Source organism: Pan paniscus, chromosome X, assembly GCF_029289425.2.
Source record: "Pan paniscus chromosome X, NHGRI_mPanPan1-v2.0_pri, whole genome shotgun sequence".
In the NCBI taxonomy this organism is placed as follows: Eukaryota; Metazoa; Chordata; class Mammalia; order Primates; family Hominidae; genus Pan; species Pan paniscus.
Window position 1 is genome coordinate 139,143,552 of NC_073272.2, and position 13,808 is coordinate 139,157,359.

The window sequence follows — 13,808 nt, forward strand, 5'->3', positions numbered from 1 at the left end:
GCAGGGCCGCTACTCCAGCCAGCAGCTGCCCAGCTCTGACCCGCGCGCCGCCGCTGGGCACTCAGGCACTGCCGGAGGGGTACAGCCCCTGGCCCCGCTCAGCCCAGCTGCGCCGCGGCCGCCAGTCCTCCGGAGCCCCCCTAGTAGGGACAGAGGCGCAGAGGCCCGAGAGCTCCGCGCGCGCGGAGTCCAGGAACTTGTTAGGAGTTTGGGGCTCTGGCGGAGCGCTCTGGCCCCCGCCGCTGCGAGGGCAACTCTCCCTGGGTGCGCACACCCACGCCCCCGCTTAGCCACCGGTGGGTGAAAGGAGGCGGGGGCTGTGGAGGAGGGACGCAAAGAGCCAAAAGAGAGAATTTCTGCAGAGATTCCCATTTTCGAGGGACGAAAGGCCAGCCTAGGCTAGCACTTGTGGTGGGAGGAAACAGCCCAGCCTCGCACTCTCATGGCAACTCATGCAAGTCTTGGCGGTTCCTTAGCATTCTGGCCAGTATCCACCTGGGCAAAGACTCGGCGCAAGGGAGTTACACTGTGTGAGCACATGCAGGTGGCCCTGTCAGGGCTGCTGTCTTTGCCCGAAGAGGATACTAGCCCTGAATAGTCTGAAAGGTCCTGTGCTGAGCCGAAATATGTCCTCCGAGGATGCAAACAACACAGAGACATACTCTGATCTCAGTCTTTGGATATGCCAAGTCCCACGCCCTTCAGGTCCCAAACGCCAAGCCTCCTGTATAGACACTTGAACTGCCATCTGCCATGGGCATGGGAGACTTGACACGCTTTAGAGAGGACACGAGAAAACGGAAAGGCAAGAGGAGGCAACCCGTTTAAGAAGCCAAATAGAAAATGAAAGGAGCTAGAGCTCCTTCCTTGCCCTGAACCCAAAGCACTCAGGGACTGGGCCGAGGGAAGATGGAGCTCCGCAGTGCCTGGAAGGAAAAGGGTATGCAGGACCTGAGGGAGCCCTGCTTGTGAAGCAGTAGCTGGCTGAGGAGAGGCCAGGGGTGTTAGCATTTTAAAAAAATGTGTGTCTGAAGCTGAGCTAATGCCATAGGGATTCGCCCCAATTTTGCTCTAATGCTTAGAAGTCCTGATGTGAATTGCAAATGCCACATCCCACTTTTTTCTTTAATACTTATCCTTTTCAAAATTTTCTGGCAGGAGAGTGGATTAATATTATACAGGCCAATCATTCCAAGTAGATCTCTTATGAGGAATCGCCAATTTATACCCCAGGAAAGTGGGGATAGGCAAGTGCAAAAGGCAGAGTGAGTAGGGGAGGAACATACACACACACACACACACACGTCCCCACTACAAGCACACACCTCTTCCCCTAGCCTTGCTTTTTCAACTTCTCGGAGTTGATTTATATATTTTTATCTGAATGTGTAAGCTATTTGAATGTGTTAAGTCAACCAGGCAGAATGTTTGCCAGCCTCTCTCTTGAATATGTGCACAGGGTAGAGGAGCAAATAGTTAAAATTTCCGCACTACTGTGGGTAGGATGACATTAAGAATTCTACTAATGTGGCAGTTGTTGTAAAATAAGTTAAAAATAAATAAGACACAAATGAGGGGTAGTCTATAAAAGTACTAAATAACAACCTAGGAAGACATTTTTAAAATCTAACAATGGGAAAGAGTTTCCATAGCATAATTTAAAAATGAGATTGATCTGCATATGGACAGATGCCCTGCTATGTTGTCAAGTGTAAAAAAGTAAGATGCAAAACAATATTTATTGTTTGATCCCTTATTTTAAACACTATACATGTGTATGGGGATAGAAAATGATTGGGAAGGATACAAACTGCTACCAGTGTTGATCTCTGTAAAGTGAAATTGGAAAGCACTTGGTTATAGGAGAAATCTCATGTTTTTTGCCCAATAAGTAATTATGGTAAACTTTTTACAGTGAGCAACTGTTATTTTTGTAATTCCATTTTTTAAAAAAGAAGGAAATAAATGGAAAAATAACTTTAGGTTTAGAAAGCTATTAGAAACTTAACAATATAAAAGAATGTTTTCTACGTATGTGAAAAATACAAAAATCAAAGAAGAAAAAATTTAAACTTCTGTATAATTAAAAACATAAACAAAAGTCAAATCACAAATGGGAGGTTATTTACAAAGAAATAAGGTAACCAAAAAAATAATATCCTTCAAGGGATCGAGAATAGCCAAAACAATCTTGAAAAAAAAAAAACAAAGAGGACTCACACTTCCTGATTTCAAACCTTACTACAAAGCTGCAATAATCAAATCAGTGTGATACTAATATAAGGATAGACTTATAGATCAATAGAATAGAACTGTGAATCCAGAGAAAACCCTTGCATCTAAGGTAAATTATTTTTGACCATGGTGCCAAGACAATTCAATGGAGAAAGGATAGTCTTTTCAACAAATTGTGAACCTTAAAATATACATACCCTTTAACTTGAGGATCTCTCCTACAGAAATAATCAGAGGTTTTTGACAAAAGTTTGTATGCAAAGCATTATTAATTATAGCCCCAAATTGGAAGCAACCCACATGTCAAACAATAGCAGATAATAAATTATGATACATCCATAAATGGATATCCATAAATCCATTATCCATAATGGATTTTATGGATTTTTTATCCATAAATGCATAAAATGGATTGTTAAGCATATCAGTTATCAAAAATGCCATTCCTTGTAGTGATGGAACTGTTCTGTATTTAATTCTATCAATGCCAATATTCTGCTTGTGATATTGTACTGTAGTTTTGCAAGATGTTACCATTGGGGGAAACTTGGTAAAGGGTATACAGGATCTCTCTGTATTCTTTCTTTTTTTTTTTTTTTTATTGAGTTGGAGTCTGCTCTTCACCCAGGCTGGAGTGCAGTGGCACGATTTCAGCTCACTGCAACCTCTGCCTCCTGGGTTCAAGCAATTCTGCTGCCTCAGCCTCCTGAGTAGCTGGGATTACAGGCACGTGCCACCACACTGGCTAATTTTTGTATTTTTAGTAGAGATGGGGTTTTGCCATGTTGGCCAAGCTGGTCTCAAACTCCTGACCTAAGGTGATCCGCCCGCCTCGGCCTCCCAAAGTGTTGAGATTACAGGCGTGAGCCATCGTGCCCAGCCTCTGTGTATTATTTCTTACAGCTGCTTATGAATCTAGAATTATCTTTAAAAGTCTAATTTTTAAAATGAAATTATTGAAGGATTTTTAAGAACATGAGAAAATGATCATGACCTTATGTTGATTGACTTATCTGCATGCAAGATGAATATGTAGTATAATTTCAACTACATGCCATCTATAAGCATTGAAAGAATGCTGGAAAAAACATGGAGTGGATGGATAGATGACAGCCAAATATGAGAGAGGGAGAGAAAGCCTAAGCTCACATGAGCTCCTTCTGTGTCATCCATAAAATCATTAATTATGCAGTCATTGAAAATAATTACCTCTTCTCTGAAGTTTTGCTAGACTCCCTGAACCAAACACCTTCTTTCATGCCCGTTCATCCTACCTTTCTCAAGCTGATTCTTATCATGTGTTGCAATTGTTTGCAGGTCTATCACTCAGAAATATTCTGAGGCCCTTGATGCCAGAAGAAATGTCTTATTAAGCACTGTGTTCCAGGGCTTGGCATATAGTGGGCCCTCAAAATGTGGGTTACCTGAATGGGTGAATAAAGTAACAATGAGTGAACATCAGTCTTAATTTTACTGCCAACCCTTATTGGAAAGAACACTAACCTCAGGGTTTTTCAGGTCTGAAGAAAAAGATGCATAGCTGTAACTCAGTCTCTAATTTGCATAGCACGTTCAGATTCATCTACACTACTCTATAATGCAGTCTTTGGGGCCTTACAATGTAACTAACTCTTTTGGAAATAAGGCCCTTTGGTATTATTTCATTAATGCCCTTGGATGAAGTCTAAGGATAAACCAGCCTTATACCAAATTCCTCTCTCTAATGTGATGTGGTAAGGTGTTACACCATTTGCCTAAATCTTACCACTCCTGAGTAGGACACAGGGAATTTGAGTAAAAGGGAATACCCTCCCTCCCTTCCCTCCCTCCCTCCCTCCCTTCCTTCCTTTCTTTTTCTTTCTTTTCTTTCTTTCCTTCCTTCCTTCTTTCTCTTCTCTTCTCTTCTCTCCTCTCCTCTCCTCTCATCTCCTCTTCTTTTCTTTTTGTTTGAGACAGAGTCTTTTGTTTTTGTTTGAGACAGAGTCTTGCTCTGTCACCCAGGCTGGAGCGCAGTGGCGCAATCTCAGCTCACTGCAACCTCCACCACCCGGGCTCAAGCGATTCTCATGCCTCAGCCTCCCAAGTAGGTGAGATTACAGTTGCATGCCACCATGCCTGGCTAATTTTTCTATTTTTTTTTAGTAGAGACGGGGTTTCGCCATGTTGGCCAGGCTAGTCCCCAACTCCTGTCCTCAAGTGATCTGCCCACCTTGGCCTGGAATATTATTTCATTATAGTAAATTAGGCATAGGTTTTGAGAAACCAGAACCTCTGAAATGCTGAAAATGGAGGTAGGAAATAAAAGTAAAAATATCCTTACTACCTTTGATTTTGAGAGGTTCTACAGAATTCAGGAAGTCTATTGACATGTGAGGGGGTTACCAAATGAAAACTCCTCATTTATAGAATAAGGATAATAGCAACCTCACAATTTATATAAATTACTTAAGATTATAAAAAGGACTATATCAAGTTTCAAACATTAGGTTCTTTGCCATGTATGCAGGGGACATTGGTAGTTTTTGCCTGCCTAGTTGGCATCTATGTACTTCAACATTCCCATGGAGAGTCTCCCTATTCCATTCTAAATCCATGTGACACAGATGAGACTTCCAGCAAACCCCTGCTTCAGGGCAGGAGGGTAGTCCAGGCCAAATAAATGAGTGTATTCTGTCCCCATGGCCACTGTGATAAGTTTGAAGCAATGATACACAATCCCAGTAATTTCTGGAACCAATGAAAGGTAGAGATTATCTTCACTGAATTGTTAGTTACAAAGATGAGGTAAACCTAAGGCCGAAAAGACAGGCTGCCTGAAAATGAAACCAATATCATGAAAACAGGGCTGATACATGTAAAGAGACAGATTCCTAATGATATTATTTGAACATCTGGATCCAGCCATGACTGAAGAAATATCCACCCACTAGATTTTTCAGTTACATAGATCAATAAATTTTCTTTTGTGCTTAAACTAGCTTACAGTTGGGGTTCTATCATTTGCAACCAAAAAAATCCAGACTAATACGTTATGATGAATACATTATAATCTAACTCCAGATTGGCATCATGGAGGCTTCTTAGATGTATGTAAAAATCCTGAAAAGTATGTTAAATGCAAGGGAGTCACTTTGACACCCTCAGCTAAGTAAGCCCAAAGAGATTGGTCAATGAATTGACCTGAATCCAGGCCCTGACATTGACTTAATGTTTACCCCTTCTCAGGAAATTCCTCAGAAATTTTATTCTTATATGTTTCCATTTATAGATCTTCAATTTGTTGCCATTTTAAAGGCCAAAACTTTCCTTTCTGAAGAAAATATTGTTTCAGAGGTAAATATGATTTCTGTTGTGCTTTAAAAGAAGTAGCCCCTTTAAAACTTGCTTTGGGTCAGACACGGTGGCTCACGCCTGTAATCCCAGTACTTTGGAAGGTCAAGGTAGGAGGATTACTTGAGCCCAGAAGTTCAAGACCAGCCTGAGCAACAAAGGGAGACCCTGTCTCTATAAAAAATACAAAAATTAGCCGGGTGTAGTGGTGCATCCCTGTAGTCCCAGCTACTCTGGGGTCTGAAGTGGGAGGTTCACCTGAGCCTGGTTGGAGGTCAGGGATTGAGGCTGCAGTGAGCCACGATTGTGCCACTGCACTCTAGCCTTGGTGACAAAGTGAGACCCTGTCTCAAAATAAAAATAAAAATAAAAATCCTTGCTCTGTTCTGATGGCCAAAGGCTGTGTAAAAAGTTTAAGAATATTTCCAATGCAATTATACTTGTAATAGAGCAAACAACTACTTCTGTAAATGAAATGCTTTGAGTACTTGCTCAAACGATGATGATATATTGGAAATGTAAATGTTAACTGCTTGGGGCAAAATTAGAGTCAGGAATAGGAGTTTGGAATCATAACTTCCCAACTCTTTCTTTAATTTTTAGCTAGAACTTCCTCTTTCCACATTAGGCATGATGAGTTTAGGCTCAGTGAAATGGGAATAGCTTGTTTCTTTCTGAATTTCTGTGCCACCCAATCAAATATTTACTGACATGAATTGGGACTGAAGACTGCCATCTGAAAAGATGACCAAGTTAAACAGCTAGATGACCAAGTTAAACAGCTTGACCTAACAAAACTAGTTTTACCAGACTGGTTATATAGGTCACATGAAGATAAAAGTATAGGTAATAGACTCACGCTAAGGTCCATAATTGTACATATGACCTGGTTATTTCTCAAAAATATATATTCTTAGGCAACGATGACCAATAAGAAATGTACAAAGAGGACTTAGTATGTAAGACATGTTGTTTAGTTCATATAAGGACAAATTTAAAGAATCAAGTCTTTACATGATGAGCAGTTTACCATCTTAATTTGATATACAGTTGCTGTTACTACTAATAATTACAAAATTAATAATAAGTATACCATCTTCATTTGCATAATGTTTGTAAGCACTTTTTCGTCTGTCATCTCATTTGATCCTCCCAACACATGTACAAGGAAGGCCCAGTTTATTTATTGCCACATTCCAGGTGAGGAGACTGAGGTTTTGAGGAGCTGAGTTGCCCAAGTTTGTGCCATTTGTCCAAAGCATAACTAGATCCAGACTGTAAGTTGGCTGACTCTAATCCTAGCATTTCTGAAATGAAAATAACCATATCAATGAATTATAATTTTGCAGATCTGCAGCTTGTTAACATTACGCCAGAACAAAATTCTGTAATTCTCAGTCTTCCTCTGTCTTAAAGGAATCTTAGTGCTTTTAAAGCTTATAAAGTCTAGTCTCCCAATCAATGAAGAGATTCACCTCTTAGCAATTACTGTATCAATTTTAAGGATTCCAGTATTCCAGAGTATCATATTTTTTATTGTAACAGCATTATTGAGATAGAATGCACATGCCATACAATTCTCCCATTTAAAGTGTACAATTCAATGGTTTTAATATATTCACAGAGATGTACAACCATCACAATCTAATTTTAGAACATCTCATCGTCCCCAAAAGAAACCTGTACCCTTTAGCTGTCACTTCTTAAGGCCCCACATCACCACCAGCCCTGGGAAACCACTAATCTATTTTCTGTCTCAATGGATCTACCTATTCTGGACATTTCATGTAGATGGAATCCTGTAATATGTAACTTTTATATTTGGATTCTTTCACTTAGCATGTTCTCCAGGTTTAACCATGCTGTAGCATGTATTAGTATTTCATTCCTTTTTAAGGCTGAATAATACTTCATTGTATGGCTAGACCATATTTTGTTTATTCATTCATCAGTTGATAGATACCATGTTTTTTAAATATAGAAATATTGAAACCCTGATATTTTAAAACTAACACAATATTTTTTCTCCTGAGAACATTGTCATTTTTATCTGAAATCTAATCTTTGGATGTGCACAGAGAATATCCTGTATTAAAATTTCAAGCTAGAGATACACTCATTTTGAAAGTATTCTCAGGACAAACTTTCCAAGGCCTCTTATTGTTGTTGAAATAGCTAGTTCTGGGTTACTTGTGTGGTCGAGCATCTTTTTCTGTTTCCTAGTCATTTATCTGTTCTTTCAGAGTCTGTTTGTGTCCTTGGTCTTCTTTCAGAGGACCCTGATGGAATAAGTTTAGACTAGGGTGTGGGCATTAAAATGGGGGCATGAGAATGAAGTTGTGATGGAGGATGATGAGAGGAGAGAAATAGGTGCTGGGAGATTCTTAGGCCCAATTTCCAACGTTTTCCCTTTAACCTGACCACTTCCTTTTCTCTGGTTTAGGTTCCTTCTGCTTCCTTCCTCCTTTTCCATCCAAGCCAGATTTCTTTTCTTAGGAGCCTACCCCTCCTGTGATAATTTGTTCGACCCAGAATCTTCATTCTCAATCATCCTGTCTGGAGGCACTCAACCCAGAAGGACAGAACAGCCTCATCTGAGCCTCCCCCAGGAGGAACAGCACGTTATAATATTGGGAAGAAGAAGATAACCATATCTCCATTTTAGTAGAATATTGATATTTTGGCATGACTGGAAATACCCTTGTAGTTGGAGGAGAGTTTCACCGCCACTGCCCATATTCAGACCAAGCCATGGATCCAGGGACCTTGGGGGTCCACTGAAACCCAGAGGTCTATAGCATTTGGGCTACATCTCAGTCACTGGCTCTGTGGCTGTTGCTATTTCAGACCTCTCCCAGGCCACTGTGGTTCTTCAGGATACAAAGAAAGACACTTCCTTCCTTCCCTTCCCTTCAATGTTTAAAGGCTGTTTCATGCAATAATTAGTCTGTGTAGTTTGAAATGGCAGATGAAACACACTATTTCCACTATTTTTGGAAGGTCAAAAGTAGATAAAGTCATGAGTAAATGTTCAGGGAACCCCAGCTTAGGATGAGGTGGGAGATAGGCTCACAGAAAGGAATATGGACCAAAGGGAAGCCTTGCGATTTGGAGACACCAGGTGCTGTGAAGGGTAGGAGTGAGGCTCATGCCTAAAAACAGTGACATTCATTAAAAGACTCTAATGTGGGAAAAGTCCCTCCTGCCTCCCCAGATCCACTCATTATCAAAGGACAGCACCCACACATAGCACATCCCCTCCTCCCAAGGGAGTAGAGACTTTTCAGGGGAAATTGAAGGCCCTCTGGAGGGAAAAACTTCCCAATCTGGTATTTAGGGGTTTCCCATTATAAGATTCTATACCTCCTCTTGGTCACCCTAAAGTAATGATTTCCAGTTGGCAATCTTCTCCTATAAATACCCCCACCAGTTTTTCTAGCTCTCACCTTTAAATATGAACAGGCAGGCTAAGATCACCAAATGTTTGAGGTAAGTCACTGTGATGGTTACTTTTACGTGTCAACTTGGCTAGGCTATAATTAATCAATCAAACACTAATCTGGGTGTCGCTGTAAGGTTTTTGTAGATATGATTAACTTCTACAATCAGTTGACTTTAAACAAAGGAGATTATCCATGAAAACCATAGCTCACCCAGTCAGTTGGAAGGTCTTAACAGCAAAACTAAAATTTCCCTGAAGGAGAAGAAATTCTGCCTCAAGTCTGAAGTGCCAACTCCTGCCTGAGAATTTCCAGCCTGCTGGCCTGCTTTATATATTTCAAACTTGCCTAGCCAGCACCCCATGATCCTGAAAATCAATTTCTTGAAATAACCACCTACCTACTACAAAAACACCCTTTCTCTGTCTCTATCTTTCTCTGCCTCTGTGTGTCTCACTCTGTCAATAGATTATACATGCATGTATATAATGTATATAATACACAATTTAAAAATACACAAATACACAAATGTAAAGCACACACATAAGATTCTACATATACATGTACAAATTTTACTAGTTCTTGTTTCTCGGGTAGAACCCCAACAGACAGAAGTCACCAAATGCAAAAGAAGACCAAGACAAACAGTGAAAATGATCTGGGCCCTGCCTGCTTTGTCAAACTTAACCTTGTACACTTTGCTCCAACCGCGCTGGCCTTCTTGGTGTCCCTGGAACACAGAGTGCTTGTTCTTTTCTCAGAGTCTATCACCCCTGGGGCTGCCTCCCACTGCAATGGTTTACCTGGCCTGCTATCCAGATTGTATTCAGGTCTCTGTTCAAGTACTATCACAGCAGAGACATGGTCCCAGCCTACTCTTTAAAACAGACATCCCCCTACTCCCATATGCTCCATCCACTGAATTTTGTTCGTTCATAGCAATGACAACTTCCTTAAATAATATTATTTATTTGTATATTTACTAGATTTTTCTCTGACAAGAAAAAAATGTCTACAACAGGAACCCTTTACGTCTTTTTTTCCCTTCATGTCAGACAGGTAATGTGCCAATGTTGTAACAAGTTTTGAGGGAGGCACATCTCACACATGTACATGAAAACCCAATCATCATGCTTATGAACTAAAGAAGGATCTATTCGTGTCTTGTTCACTATTGTGTCCCCATCACCTAACACAGTGCCTGGTCCTTTAAGAGTTGAAGAGATGATATATGGAAGGAATGATAAATGGAAAAAAATCTCTGAAAGAAACAGACGTAGTTCAGGGAACAGTGAACTTTAAAAACAATGCTAATTGGTTACACACTGAAAGATTCAAATCATTATTATAATCCATAAACAATAATGGAATACTGTGAACAAAGAACAATTGGAGAAAAAGAAAGAGAGCTTTCAGACCTGAAAAAGATTGGTGAAACTTTAAAACTTCCACAGAAAAGTCCTAAGTTACCAACACAATGTCACTGAATGCAAAATTGGGAAGGGAAGTGCAGAGTTGGCCCTCACTAGCTGGTTCGAGCCAATATCAGGACAACGCTGATAGGTGCAGGTAGCTGATGTGGTAGACACTGTAATGTGCCCTTCGGATCCTCCCTCAGGAATGAAGGACTTATTACCCCATCTGTTGAGAAGGCTGCCAGATAAGTCTTTGGCTGTCAGCCTTATTCAGGGATTGCCTCAGCTGAAAAGAGCTACCTAGCCAAGGTCATAGCCCCTTCCAAAGGCATCCCACATTAAATGACTGAACAACTTGGGGTATCAGGGGCCAGTTCCCTGGTCCCAAATGGGGACCACTCCGGCAAATTATCCAATCTTCAGAACTTCTTGTAAGGTTGCATGAGGCTTCTGTCACGAAGCCTTCTTCCTTCTCTTCCCTACTCTTCTGCATGTGTTAATCCCAGTAATGTGCCCTAATACACCTTCTGTATCTATTTTCTCTTCTAAGTCACGAATTGAAGTCATTAGATGATAGTGATCAGGAGAAGAGAGAGGAGTGAGTGTAGGACATTTGAGGATACAAGGGAAGGGTGAAATTGTTATTTTAGAGTGAGAAATTGAGTTTCTAGCAAAGTATAGTGGAATTGTCTCAGTGTTGAGTGAGAAAAAAAGATAAGAGACATGAAGAATAAATTCAGGAGGTCCAATATCCCACAGGAATCCAGGAGAAAAAAAGAACAGAGAAAATAGGAAAGGATAGGCTGGGCACGGTGGCTCATGCCTGTAATCCCAGCAATTTGGCAGGCCGAGGAGGGGTGTCACCTGAGGTCAGGAGTTCAAGGCCAGCCTAGCCAACATGGTGAAACCCCATCTCTACAAAAATACAAAAATTAGCTGGGCATGATGGCGGGTGCCTGTAATACCAGCTACCTGGGAGGCTGAGGCAGGAGAATTGCTTAAACCTAGGAGGTGGAGGTTGCAGTGAGCCAAGATTGTGCCATTGCACTCCAGCCTGAGTGACAGAGCGAGACTCTGTCAAAACAAACAAACAAACAAACAAAGAACAAAAAACACACACAAGGGAAAATGGGGAAGGATATTTCAAAGAAATAATAGAAGAAATAGAAAAAAAATTTCTGGAACTGAAGAACAAGAATATTTGTATTAAAAGGGCCTATCAAATGCAAAATGAGATTATTCAAAAATAACCACACTGGTTTACATCCTTATGAATTTTAAAGTACACCACAGACATGAAAGAGAACTTAAATATTTATAGCTGGAAAGAAGCAAATCTGTTACAGAGGATCAATAGGCACAGAGAAAGCTTTCAATAACTTCCAACATCCCTTCATGATAAAACCCCTCAACAGACTAGGTATCAAAAAAAAACATACGTCAAAATAATAACAGCCATTTATGACAAACCCACAGTAAACATCATATCGAATGGGCAAAATTTGGAACCATTCACCTTGGGAACCAGAACAAGATAAGGATGCCCTCTCTCCACTCCTATTCAACATAGTACTGGAAGTCCTAGCCAGAGCAATCAGGCAAGAGAAAGAAATAAAAAGCATCCACGTATGAAAAGAAGTCACACAATCTCTTTTCCTTGATGATATGAATCTATACTTAGAAAATTTTAAAGATGCTGCCAAAAGGCTCCTAGAAATTGCCTTGTGAACTTGCATATGATTGGCTTATAAATTTGGACAGCTTAAGTAAAGTTGCAGGATACAAAATTAATGTACAAAAATCAGTACCATTTCTATGCATCAACAACATCCAGGCTGAGAGTGAAATCAAGAACACAGTCCCCAAAATCTCAAAAATCACCACTAAAGAACTTACTCATGTAACAAAACACCACCAGTTCCCCAATAACCTGTGGAAATGAAAAATTAAACAAAAATAAAGAACACAATCTCACTCACAACAGCCACAAAGAAAATGAAATACCTAGAAATACACCTAACCAAGGAGGCGAAAAGTCTCCACAAAGAGAACTACAAAACACTGATGAAAGAAATCAGGAATGACACAAATAAATGGAAAAACATTCCATGTTCCTGGATTGGAAGAATCAATATCATAAAAATGGCCATACTGCCCAAAGCAATTTACAGATTCAGTGCTATTCCTATCAAACTGCTAATGGCATTCTTCACACAATTAGAAAAAAAAAACTATTCTAAAATTCACATGAAACCAAAAAAGAGCCCAAATAACCAAAGCAATCCAAAGCAAAAAGAACAAAGACGGAGGCATCACACTACCCAACTTCAAACTACACTATAAAGCCACAGTAAACAAAACAACTTGGGTGGCTGGGCACAGTGGCTCACATCTGTAATCCCAGCACTTTGGGAGGCTGAGGTGGGCAGATCACTTGAGGTCAGGAGTTTGAAACCAGCCTGGCCAACATGGTGAAACCCCATCTCTACTAAAACATACACAAATCAGCCAGGCGTGGTGGCGGGCACCTGTAATTCCAGCTACTGGGGAGGCTGAGGCAGGAGAATTGCTTGAATCCAGGGGCATAGGTTGCAGTGAGCTGAGATCACACCATTGCACTCCAGCCTAGGCGACAGAGTGAGACTCAGTCTCAAAAACAAACAAACAAACAAATAAAGACAGCTTGGTAGTGGTACAAAAACAGACACATAGACCAATGGAACAGAATAGAGAACTCAGAAATAAAGCTGCACAGCTACAACCATCTGATCTTTGACAAGGCCAACCAAAACAAGCAGTGGGAAAACAATTCCATATTCAGTAAATGGTGCTGAGATAACTGGCTAGCCATATGCAGAAGATTGAAGCTGGGCCCATACCTTTCTCCATATGCAAAAATTAACTAAAAATGGATTAAAGATTTTAATGTAAGATCTCAAACTATAGAAATCCTGGAAGAAAACCTAGGAAATACTCTTTTCGACATTGGCCTTGGTAAAGAATTTTTGGCTAAGTCCCTAAAAGCAATTGCAACAAAACCAGAAATAGACAAGTGGGACCTCATTAAACTAAAGAGCTTCTGTACAGCAAAAGAAACTATCAGCAGAGCAAACAGACAACCTACAGAATGGGAGAAGATATTTGCAAACTATGTATCTGACAGAGGTCTAATACTCAGAATCTATAGGGAACTTGAAAAAATTAACAAGTAAAAACCAAATAACACCATTAAAAAGTGGGCAAATGACATGAACAGACACTTTTCGAAAGAAGACATACAAATGGCCAACAAATATATGAAACAATACTCAGCATCACTATCATCAGAGAAATGCAAATCAAAACCACAATGAGATACCATCTCACACCAGTCAGAATGGCTACTACT

At 40.4% G+C, this 13,808-nt stretch overlaps 1 non-coding gene across 1 annotated transcript; it reads right to left on the minus strand.

Moving 5' to 3' along the window:
* Nucleotides 1-10,054: 10,054 nt before the first annotated feature.
* On the minus strand, nucleotides 10,055-10,158 carry LOC112438609 (small nucleolar RNA U13). Its single transcript, XR_003027011.1, has one exon. It is a non-coding gene; the product is annotated as a small nucleolar RNA U13 (small nucleolar RNA).
* Between the last annotated feature and the right edge of the window lie 3,650 nt (nucleotides 10,159-13,808).